Genomic DNA, 12,998 nt, shown 5'->3' with positions numbered 1-12,998 from the left:
CCACGCCGACCAATACGACCTGATCACACCGATATGGTGCTGGCGTACTCGACCTAGGGCCCCTGCGACCTGAACCTCTATTTACTGGAACCTGCGAGGGTTATCCGAAGAACACTTACTCTTTCCAGTAACTATTGGTTGCTGGATAGTTCCTGAGTGAGCAGCGAACTTCCCTTAAAATAAAAAAAATTACACAAATCACGTTAGAGTGTACAGATAGCGTTTGTGACCCCTTTACTCTAATGGTATTAGGTCAGATTACTAACTACTGCACACACTTACGTGCGGTCCAGTCGTTCAGTACACAAACAACTAAGCTTATGTACGGAAAGACCAATGGAATCGAAACTTACGACTGCGAATTCCTTCAGCCAGAGCTTATATGGCCTATATGGGTGTTGCACCAACCCTTTTCGGTGTTGTGCCTGTGAACTGTATAGCGGACTTCCTTGTCGGCTGTACCTGGACCTCCTGGTCTGTTATGACCTCCTGGTCTTGTTACAGTATGACCTCCTGGTCTTGTTACAGTATGACCTCCTGGTCTGCTATACTCTAATGCTCAAAATTGTATATTTAACCAGAGATGCCTCCCTAGCCACCGTGCACGTCACTTACACGCATGTACCTCACGAGTACTCGACTTTTCTTGTGGTTCAACCTTTAAAAATTGTAAAAACACTCACTCATCACATGTACACTTTTGTTTTCTATTTCTATTTCTGCGCAGAAATTTTTCTTCAGATCAGGTGTGTTACCAATTAGGAGCAGGATCTGTTAATTAAATTTCGGACACCCAAAAATAGACTTGCGTTATTTCTCGCCTCGCGTTATTTATCGCTTTGCGTTATTTATCGCTTTGCGTTAAAAATCAACTTATCGTGACTTGAGCTACGTGGGCGTAACCGGACGCTCCGTTGCGTAACGTACGCTGCGTGCGTCGGCCTTTGGATTGCGTACGCAAGTCTTTGTTAGAGACACGTATACGCAAAGCAAAGATCCACCGTAACACAAATTTATACTTTTATCAATGTAGATGATCCTTGATCATCTACCACACAAACACACTGACTTCGCCTTATCTCCCAGGCGAAACTGTGTGTTTGTCTATCTTTTAACTATATTATCTTTACTCTTAAACTATGAAATAACGGCAAATCTCTTTTAGCACTTCTATCAACTATAAAACTGGCAGACAGGAGAGTGATATACGAAAATGAAAAAGAAAAAGAAATGCAGATATATATATATATGTGCGTGCGTGTGTACGCAAGACAGGAAAATAAACAGTTTTAAAAGACACTAGCGTTTTGTTCTTACCTCCGGTTCCCGGATTCCTTCAGCACTCTTTACCTAAGTGAAGCAGACGCTTATCCTGTCAGCACTACGAGGGATACAACCTCCCGCCCTTTGCTGAGGGATAATGTCTGCTGATCTACCTAGTGCAGATATGTGAAGGACGGGCGAGCCGCCAATTGATAAAGCTGAATATTTATCGTATATAAAACACTTTAAGAGGTCTAAGAACACTGTACGCTATCTACGTAAGAAGTACCGTAAGGGTACGCAAGTTGTGTAGCGATCGCTCAACCGTAGTCGAGACGCTCAAGCGTCACGTTCGCTTACGGCCCAGTGATCACAGGCAGGCACGCTATTGGCTGCCGACTAACGTAATGATTCGCTATAGCGTAGCGTACGCTCGGGACCACGAGGAGATCACCAGCGGTGCAGACGCTTACAACGTTAAACCTTTATATCTATACCTTTAACAGTGAGATACACAGTATACCTTAGTGTAGAGACAGAGTGTAAGTGCAACCTGGTGTAACCTGATTAACTACAAAGCTGCTTGAGCGTCACCGACGCTCAGAGAATACTTAACACTATAAAGAATACACAGATACCTGGGCTTAGGGTCCGAAACCTATTATATGTATTATGACTATTATACTTGCAAAAAGAATCACAGTACAAAGCATACACTACAATATAACATAAACCAACTAACCAGATAAACTACACAGGAAATACAATACAATACAATTAAAGGAAAATACGAGAGAAAGAGTAGAGAGAGAGAGAGAGACAGAGAGAGAGAGAGATGGCTCACAGTAAGACAATATGATTACGGAGAAAACTTACGCACAAGGGGAACGATCGCATGCGCCTCGATATCCAGCTCCCGATTATCAGCAATGAGAACCGTTGAAGAGAGAGAACTGGATACGGTCGGCCTGCCTATTTATGCCCCACACACAATACAATTCAATGGTCCCTACAATCTCATTGTTCATTGGACATAGGAATTCGGCTTCGTATTATAACAAAAGGTCATAGGTTGATTCATACAGGTGGGCTGTGACTATTTCCAACTGCTCAGGTGGGAGGGAAACTGGGTTTCCCGCCGCATGGGTAATAAAGTGCAAATAAAGTAAATGTTCATAAACTTCTTATGTCCATAACTATTCGCACGAGCGATTGATCTGCTTCAAACCAACACCGGAATATTTCTAATTAAATATTCTTCCGATGGATACTAAACACCACTGTATTACTCCTGTCTGACCCTTCGTATCAAACAAAGAGGGATTCCTCTGTTCATGAACATTCTATATTAACCAAACTTTCAGAATCTATCAAAGGGACCATGATCTACAAAATACATTATTACTGAAAATATGTTACGATTGAGTCGCACGCTACAATCGCATAAACTCTACCGTAAATACGCATACCATGCGCCTGCGGGTGCCCGCGACTGTGAGTATGCGCACGTACGGGAGAGCGTACGCATGCGCAACACGGACCTGTGTGAGGTGCAAATATGGTAGTGTGCATAGAGATATTTTTCTGACTTTGACAGTATATACGTGTGTAATGCAGAGATGTGTATATACGTGTGTAGTGCAGAGATGTGTATATACGTGTGTAGTGCAGAGTTGTGTATATACGTGTGTAGTGCAGAGTTGTGTATATACGTGTGTAGTGCAGAGATGTGTATATACTAGGGATGTGCACTTGAAATTTTTCGGGTTTTGTGTTTTGGTTTTGGGTTCGGTTCCGCGGCTGTGTTTTGGGTTCGAACGCGTTTTGGCAAAACCTCACCGAATTTTTTTTGTCGGATTCGGGTGTGTTTTGGATTCGGGTGTTTTTTTCAAAAAAACCCTAAAAAACAGCTTAAATCATAGAATTTGGGGGTCATTTTGATCCCAAAGTATTATTAACCTCAAAAACCATAATTTCCACTCATTTTCAGTCTATTCTGAACACCTCACACCTCACAATATTATTTTTAGTCCTAAAATTTGCACCGAGGTCGCTGGATGACTAAGCTAAGCGACCCAAGTGGCCGACACAAACACCTGGCCCATCTAGGAGTGGCACTGCAGTGTCACGCAGGATGGCCCTTCCAAAAAACACTCCCCAAACAGCACATGACGCAAAGAAAAAAAGAGGCGCAATGAGGTAGCTGTGTGACTAAACTCAACGACCCAAGTGGCCGACACAAACACCTGGCCCATCTAGGAGTGGCACTGCCGTGTCACGCAGGATGGCCCTTCCAAAAAACACTCCCCAAACAGCACATGACGCAAAGAAAAAAAGAGGCGCAATGAGGTAGCTGTGTGACTAAGCTCAACGACCCAAGTGGCCGACACAAACACCTGGCCCATCTAGGAGTGGCACTGCAGTGTCACGCAGGATGGCCCTTCCAAAAAACACTCCCCAAACAGCACATGACGCAAAGAAAAAAAGAGGCGCAATGAGGTAGCTGTGTGACTAAGCTCAGCGACCCAAGTGGCCGACACAAACACCTGGCCCATCTAGGAGTGGCACTGCAGTGTCACGCAGGATGGCCCTTCCAAAAAACACTCCCCAAACAGCACATGATGCAAAGAAAAAAAGAGGCGCAATGAGGTAGCTGTGTGACTAAGCTCAATGACCCAAGTGGCCGACACAAACACCTGGCCCATCTAGGAGTGGCACTGCAGTGTCACGCAGGATGGCCCTTCCAAAAAACACCCCCCAAACAGCACATGACGCAAAGAAAAAAAGAGGCGCAATGAGGTAGCTGTGTGAGTAAGCTAAGCGACCCTAGTGGCCGACACAAACACCTGGCCCATCTAGGAGTGGCACTGCAGTGTCACGCAGGCTGGCCCTTCAAAAAACTACTCCCCAAACAGCACATGACGCAAAGAAAAAAAGAGGCGCAATGAGGTAGCTGTGTGAGTAAGCTAAGCGACCCTAGTGGCCGACACAAACACCTGGCCCATCTAGGAGTGGCACTGCAGTGTCACGCAGGATGGCCCTTCAAAAAAACCCTCCCCAAACAGCACATGACGCAAAGAAAAATTAAAGAAAAAAGAGGTGCAAGATGGAATTGTCCTTGGGCCCTCCCACCCACCCTTATGTTGTATAAACAGGACATGCACACTTTAACCAACCCATCATTTCAGTGACAGGGTCTGCCACACGACTGTGACTGAAATGACGGGTTGGTTTGGACCCCCACCAAAAAAGAAGCAATTAATCTCTCCTTGCACAAACTGGCTCTACAGAGGCAAGATGTCCACCTCATCATCACCCTCCGATATATCACCGTGTACATCCCGCTCCTCACAGATTATCAATTCGTCCCCACTAGAATCCACCATCTCAGCTCCCTGTGTACTTTGTGGAGGCAATTGCTGCTGGTCAATGTCTCCACGGAGGAATTGATTATAATTCATTTTAATGAACATCATCTTCTCCACATTTTCTGGAAGTAACCTCATACGCCGATTGCTGACAAGGTGAGCGGCGGCACTAAACACTCTTTCGGAGTACACACTTGTGGGAGGGCAACTTAGGTAGAATAAAGCCAGTTTGTGCAAGGGCCTCCAAATTGCCTCTTTTTCCTGCCAGTATAAGTACGGACTGTCTGACGTGCCTACTTGGATGCGGTCACTCATATAATCCTCCACCATTCTTTCAATGGGGAGAGAATCATATGCAGTGCCAGTAGACGACATGTCCATAATCGTTGGCAGGTCCTTCAGTCCGGACCAGATGTCAGCATCAGCAGTCGCTCCAGACTGCCCTGCATCACCACCAGCGGGTGGGCTCGGAATTCTGAGCCTTTTCCTTGCACCCCCAGTTGCGGGAGAATGTGAAGGAGGAGATGTTGACAGGTCGCGTTCCGCTTGACTTGACAATTTTCTCACCAGCAGGTCTTTGAACCCCAGCAGACTTGTGTCTGCCGGAAAGAGAGATCCAAGGTAGGTTTTAAATCTAGGATCGAGCACGGTGGCCAAAATGTAGTGCTCTGATTTCAACAGATTGACCACCCGTGAATCCTTGTTAAGCGAATTAAGGGCTCCATCCACAAGTCCCACATGCCTAGCGGAATCGCTCTGTGTTAGCTCCTCCTTCAATGTCTCCAGCTTCTTCTGCAAAAGCCTGATGAGGGGAATGACCTGACTCAGGCTGGCAGTGTCTGAACTGACTTCACGTGTGGCAAGTTCAAAAGGTTGCAGAACCTTGCACAACGTTGAAATCATTCTCCACTGCGCTTGAGACAGGTGCATTCCACCTCCTATATCGTGCTCAGTTGTATAGGCTTGAATGGCCTTTTGCTGCTCCTCCAACCTCTGAAGCATATAGAGGGTTGAATTCCACCTCGTTACCACTTCTTGCTTCAGATGATGGCAGGGCAGGTTCAGGCGTTTTTGGTGTTGCTCCAGTCTTCTGTACGTGGTGCCTGTACGCCGACAGTGTCCCGCAATTCTTCTGGCCACCGACAGCATCTCTTGCACGCCCCTCTCGTTTTTTAAATAATTCTGCACCACCAAATTCAAGGTATGTGCAAAACATGGGACGTGCTGGAATTTGCCCAGATTTAATGCACACACAATATTGCTGGCGTTGTCCGATGCCACAAATCCACAGGAGAGTCCAATTGGGGTAAGCCATTCCGCGATGATCTTCCTCAGTTGCCGTAAGAGGTTTTCAGCTGTGTGCGTATTCTGTAAACCGGTGATACAAAGCGTAGCCTGCCTAGGAAAGAGTTGGCGTTTGCGAGATGCTGCTACTGGTGCCGCCGCTGCTGTTCTTGCGGCGGGAGTCCATACATCTACCCAGTGGGCTGTCACAGTCATATAGTCCTGACCCTGCCCTGCTCCACTTGTCCACATGTCCGTGGTTAAGTGGACATTGGGTACAGCTGCATTTTTTAGGACACTGGTGACTCTTTTTCTGAGGTCTGTGTACATTTTCGGTATCGCCTGCCTAGAGAAATGGAACCTAGATGGTATTTGGTACCGGGGACACAGTACCTCCAACAAGTCTCTAGTTGGCTCTGCAGTAATGATGGATACCGGAACCACGTTTCTCACCACCCAGGATGCCAAGGCCTCAGTTATCCGCTTTGCAGCATGATGACTGCTGTAATATTTCATCTTCCTCGCAAAGGACTGTTGGACAGTCAATTGCTTGGTGGAAGTAGTAAAAGTGGTCTTACGACTTCCCCTCTGGGATGACCATCGACTCCCAGCAGCAACAACAGCAGCGCCAGCAGCAGTAGGCGTTACACGCAAGGATGCATCGGAGGAATCCCAGGCAGGAGAGGACTCGTCAGACTTGCCAGTGACATGGCCTGCAGGACTATTGGCATTCCTGGGGAAGGAGGAAATTGACACTGAGGGAGTTGGTGGGGTGGTTTGCGTGAGCTTGGTTACAAGAGGAAGGGATTTACTGGTCAGTGGACTGCTTCCGCTGTCGCCCAAAGTTTTTGAACTTGTCACTGACTTATTATGAATGCGCTGCAGGTGACGTATAAGGGAGGATGTTCCGAGGTGGTTAACGTCCTTACCCCTACTTATTACAGCTTGACAAAGGCAACACACGGCTTGACAAATGTTGTCCGCATTTCTGTTGAAATACTTCCACACCGAAGAGCTGATTTTTTTGGTATTTTCACCAGGCATGTCAATGGCCATATTCCTCCCACGGACAACAGGTGTCTCCCCGGGTGCCTGACTTAAACAAACCACCTCACCATCAGAATCCTCCTTGTCAATTTCCTCCCCAGCGCCAGCAACACCCATATCCTCCTCATCCTGGTGTACTTCAACACTGACATCTTCAATCTGACTATCAGGAACTGGACTGCGGGTGCTCCTTCCAGCACTTGCATGGGGCGTGCAAATGGTGGAAGGCGCATGCTCTTCACGTCCAGTGTTGGGAAGGTCAGGCATCGCAACCGACACAATTGGACTCTCCTTGTGGATTTGGGATTTCGAAGAACGCACAGTTCTTTGCTGTGCTTTTGCCAGCTTGAGTCTTTTCATTTTTCTAGCGAGAGGCTGAGTGCTTCCATCCTCATGTGAAGCTGAACCACTAGCCATGAACATAGGCCAGGGCCTCAGCCGTTCCTTGCCACTCCGTGTGGTAAATGGCATATTGGCAAGTTTACGCTTCTCCTCCGACAATTTTATTTTAGATTTTTGAGTCCTTTTTTTACTGATATTTGGTGTTTTGGATTTTACATGCTCTGTACTATGACATTGGGCATCGGCCTTGGCAGACGACGTTGATGGAATTTCATCGTCTCGGCCATGACTAGTGGCAGCAGCTTCAGCACGAGGTGGAAGTGGATCTTGATCTTTCCCTATTTTTGGAACCTCAACATTTTTGTTCTCCATATTTTAATAGGCACAACTAAAAGGCACCTCAGGTAAACAATGGAGATGGATGGATACTAGTATACTTATGGATGACGAGCGACTGCCGACACAGAGGTAGCTACAGCCGTGGACTACCATACTGTGTCTGCTGCTAATATAGACTGGATGATAATGAGATAAAATTAATATATATATATATATATGGAGGCAGGGGAGAAGAACAAGCGCCATATGGTGTAGTATTTTAAATAAATAGGAGTGGGCCCAGTGGAACTGACTGTTTGGCTGTGATTAGCAGGGAGTGCTTTCAATGGGAAGTCAGTTCCACTGCTAGTCAGTATTTCGTATTTGACTGGAGGGGCTGCAGCCCATGTGCAAAATACGCCACTGACAGTGGGGAACAGCCACCAAGAATAGAGTGAGACAGACAGGCCTGATCTCAAGAATCCACCCGGTACTTACATTATATATACGTATCTACCACTCCTATTTATTTAAAATACTACACCATATGGCGCTTGTTCTTCTCCCCTGCCTCCACAGAATTGCATGACTGAATGTACCCTAGTCATATTTTGAAGAACTGAGCAGCCACCAAAGAAGCTTGGGAGGTGTTCACTGACGGAGCATTCACGATCGACTAAGTCCAAACAGCAGGACTTTTTGACGACCCCTTCCTTCAAAGGAACATTTGGACGTTAGACTAAGCGCACTGACCTATAAAAAAACTCTCTCCATATATATATATATATATCACACTAGTACTGCAGCCGGACAGGTATATATTATGTAATGACGGACCTGCTGGACACTGTCTGTCAGCACTGCAGACTCCGAAAGTAAGCTACTAGTATCAAGAAGATAGAAAAAAAAAAACCACGGGTAGGTGGTATACAATTATAGATGGACGAGCGACTGCCGACACAGAGGTAGCTACAGCCGTGGACTACCGTACTGTTTCTGCTGCTAATATAGACTGGATGATAATGAGATAAAATTTAAATATATATATATATCACACTAGTACTGCAGCCGGACAGGTATATATTATGTAATGACGGACCTGCTGGACACTGTCTGTCAGCACTGCAGACTCCTAAAGTAAGCTACTAGTATCAAGAAGATAGAAAAAAAAAAAAACACGGGTAGGTGGTATACAATTATGGATGGACGAGCGACTGTCGACACAGAGGTAGCTACAGCCGTGGACTACGGTACTGTGTCTGCTGCTAATATAGACTGGATGATAATGAGATAAAATTTAAATATATATATATATCACACTAGTACTGCAGCCGGACAGGTATATATTATGTAATGACGGACCTGCTGGACACTGTCTGCAGAATGCGTTTATAAAAACACCACACGACGAGAGTTTAACTTTTTCAGGCAGACAATCACAATATACTGGTGGTCAGCAGACAATCACAATATACTGGTGGTCAGTGGTCACTGGTCAGTCACACTGGCAGTGGCACTCTGGCAGCAAAAGTGTGCACTGTACTTAAAATATGTACTCCTGCTATAACTGCTCCCCAGTCTCCCCCACAATTAAGCTGTGTGAGCAGTGAGCACTCAGCACAGTCAGATATACAGTATTACATATGATGCAGCACACTGAGGCTGAGCACAGATATGGTATGTGACTGTGTCACACTGTGTATCGTTTTTTTTCAGGCAGAGAACGGATTAATTAAACTGGTGGTCACTGGTCACACTATCAGCAAGTAGTAGTACTCCAGTCCTAATATGCTCCCCAAAATTAGTAAATAGTGTCTCTAACTCTCTACTCTCTTCTCTATAAACGGAGAGGACGCCAGCCACGTCCTCTCCCTATCAATCTCAATGCACGTGTGAAAATGGCGGCGACGCGCGGCTCCTTATATAGAATCCGAGTCTCGCGATAGAATACGAGCCTCGCGAGAATCCGACAGCGGGATGATGACGTTCGGGCGCGCTCGGGTTAACCGAGCAAGGCGGGAAGATCCGAGTCTGCCTCGGACCCGTGTAAAAAGGCTGAAGTTCGGGGGGGTTCGGATTCCGAGGAACCGAACCCGCTCATCTCTAGTATATACGTGTGTAGTGCAGAGATGTGTATATATGTGTGTAGTGCAGAGATGTGTATATACGTGTGTAGTGCAGAGATGTGTATATACTGTACATGTGTAGTGCAGAGTTGTGTATATACATGTGTAGTGCACTGCAAACTTGTGTTTATACATGTGTAGTGCAGAGATGTGTATATACATGTGTAGTGCAGAGTTGTGTATATACATGTGTAGTGCAGAGATGTGTATATACATGTGTAGTGCAGAGATGTGTGTATATACATGTGTAGTGCAGAGATGTGTATATACATGTGTAGTGCAGAGTTGTGTATATACGTGTGTAGTGCAGAGATGTGGATATACATGTGTAGTGCAGAGATGTGTATATACGTGTAGTGCAGAGTTGTGTATATACATGTGTATATACATGTGTAGTGCAGAGATGTGTATATACATGTGTAGTGCAGAGATGTGTATATACATGTGTAGTGCAGAGATGTGTATATACATGTGTAGTGCAGAGATGTGTATATACTAGAGATGAGCGGGTTCGGTTCCTCGGAATCCGAACCCGCCCGAACTTCATGTTTTTTTTCACGGGTCCGAGCGACTCGGATCTTCCCGCCTTGCTCGGTTAACCCGAGCGCGCCCGAACGTCATCATGACGCTGTCGGATTCTCGCGAGGCTCGGATTCTATCGCGAGACTCGGATTCTATATAAGGAGCCGCGCGTCGCCGCCATTTTCACTCATGCATTGAGATTGATAGGGAGAGGACGTGTCTGGCGTCCTCTCCATTAGAATAGAGATAGATTAGATAGAGAGAGAGAGATTGTGCAGAGTCGCAGACAGAGTTAGTTTACCACAGTCAGTGACCAGTGCAGTTGCTAGTTAACTTTTATTTAATATAATATATCCGTTCACTTCTCTCTGCTATATCCGTTCTCTGCCTGAAAAAAAAAACGATACACAGCACAGTCAGTCACACAGTGTGACTCAGTCTGTGTGCACTCAGCTCAGCCCAGTGTGCTGCACAGTCATCAATGTATAAATTAAAAGCTTATAATTAATTGTGGGGGAGACTGGGGAGCACTGCAGGTTGTTAGCAGGAGCCAGGAGTACAATTATATTAATTAACAGTGCACACTTTTGCTGCAGGAGTGGTGACCAGTGCCTGACCACCAGTATAGTATTGTTGTATACTACTAATATCTCTTTAAATATCAACCAGTCTATATTAGCAGCAGACACAGTACAGTGCGGTAGTTCACGGCTGTGGCTACCTCTGTGTCGGCACACGGCAGGCAGTCCGTCCGACCAGAATTGTATTATTTATTATTATATACCTACCACCTAACCGTGGTTTTTTTTTCATTCTTTATACCGTCATAGTGTCATCCTAATTGTTACGAGTATACTACTATCTCTTTATCAACCAGTGTACAGTGCGGTAGTTCACGGCTGTGGCTACCTCTGTGTCGGCACACGGCAGGCAGTCCGTCCGACCAGAATTGTATTATTTATTATTATATACCTACCACCTAACCGTGGTTTTTTTTTTCATTCTTTATACCGTCATAGTGTCATCCTAATTGTTACGAGTATACTACTATCTCTTTATCAACCAGTGTACAGTGCGGTAGTTCACGGCTGTGGCTACCTCTGTGTCGGCACACGGCAGGCAGTCCGTCCGACCAGAATTGTATTATTTATTATTATATACCTACCACCTAACCGTGGTTTTTTTTTTCATTCTTTATACCGTCATAGTGTCATCCTAATTGTTACGAGTATACTACTATCTCTTTATCAACCAGTGTACAGTGCGGTAGTTCACGGCTGTGGCTACCTCTGTGTCGGCACACGGCAGGCAGTCCGTCCGACCAGAATTGTATTATTTATTATTATATACCTACCACCTAACCGTGGTTTTTTTTTTCATTCTTTATACCGTCATAGTGTCATCCTAATTGTTACGAGTATACTACTATCTCTTTATCAACCAGTGTACAGTGCGGTAGTTCACGGCTGTGGCTACCTCTGTGTCGGCACACGGCAGGCAGTCCGTCCGACCAGAATTGTATTATTTATTATTATATACCTACCACCTAACCGTGGTTTTTTTTTCATTCTTTATACCGTCATAGTGTCATCCTAATTGTTACGAGTATACTACTATCTCTTTATCAACCAGTGTACAGTGCGGTAGTTCACGGCTGTGGCTACCTCTGTGTCGGCACACGGCAGGCAGTCCGTCCGACCAGAATTGTATTATTTATTATTATATACCTACCACCTAACCGTGGTTTTTTTTTCATTCTTTATACCGTCATAGTGTCATCCTAATTGTTACGAGTATACTACTATCTCTTTATCAACCAGTGTACAGTGCGGTAGTTCACGGCTGTGGCTACCTCTGTGTCGGCACACGGCAGGCAGTCCGTCCGACCAGAATTGTATTATTTATTATTATATACCTACCACCTAACCGTGGTTTTTTTTTCATTCTTTATACCGTCATAGTGTCATCCTAATTGTTACGAGTATACTACTATCTCTTTATCAACCAGTGTACAGTGCGGTAGTTCACGGCTGTGGCTACCTCTGTGTCGGCACACGGCAGGCAGTCCGTCCGACCAGAATTGTATTATTTATTATTATATACCTACCACCTAACCGTGGTTTTTTTTTTCATTCTTTATACCGTCATAGTGTCATCCTAATTGTTACGAGTATACTACTATCTCTTTATCAACCAGTGTACAGTGCGGTAGTTCACGGCTGTGGCTACCTCTGTGTCGGCACACGGCAGGCAGTCCGTCCGACCAGAATTGTATTATTTATTATTATATACCTACCACCTAACCGTGGTTTTTTTTTCATTCTTTATACCGTCATAGTGTCATCCTAATTGTTACGAGTATACTACTATCTCTTTATCAACCAGTGTACAGTGCGGTAGTTCACGGCTGTGGCTACCTCTGTGTCGGCAGTCGGCAGGCAGTCCGTCCATCCATAATTGTATTATTATTATAATATATACCACCTAACCGTGGTTTTTTTATACCACCTAACCGTGGCAGTCCGTCCATAATTGTATACTAGTATCCAATCCATCCATCTCCATTGTTTACCTGAGGTGCCTTTTAGTTCTGCCTATAAAATATGGAGAACAAAAAAGTTGAGGTTCCAAAATTAGGGAAAGATCAAGATCCACTTCCACCTCGTGCTGAAGCTGCTGCCACTAGTCATGGCCGAGACGATGAAATGCCAGCAACGTCGTCTGCCAA

The sequence above is a fragment of the Pseudophryne corroboree genome, chromosome 10 (assembly GCF_028390025.1).
Source record: "Pseudophryne corroboree isolate aPseCor3 chromosome 10, aPseCor3.hap2, whole genome shotgun sequence".
Taxonomy (NCBI): Eukaryota; Metazoa; Chordata; class Amphibia; order Anura; family Myobatrachidae; genus Pseudophryne; species Pseudophryne corroboree.
This window is presented reverse-complemented; position numbering follows the sequence as displayed.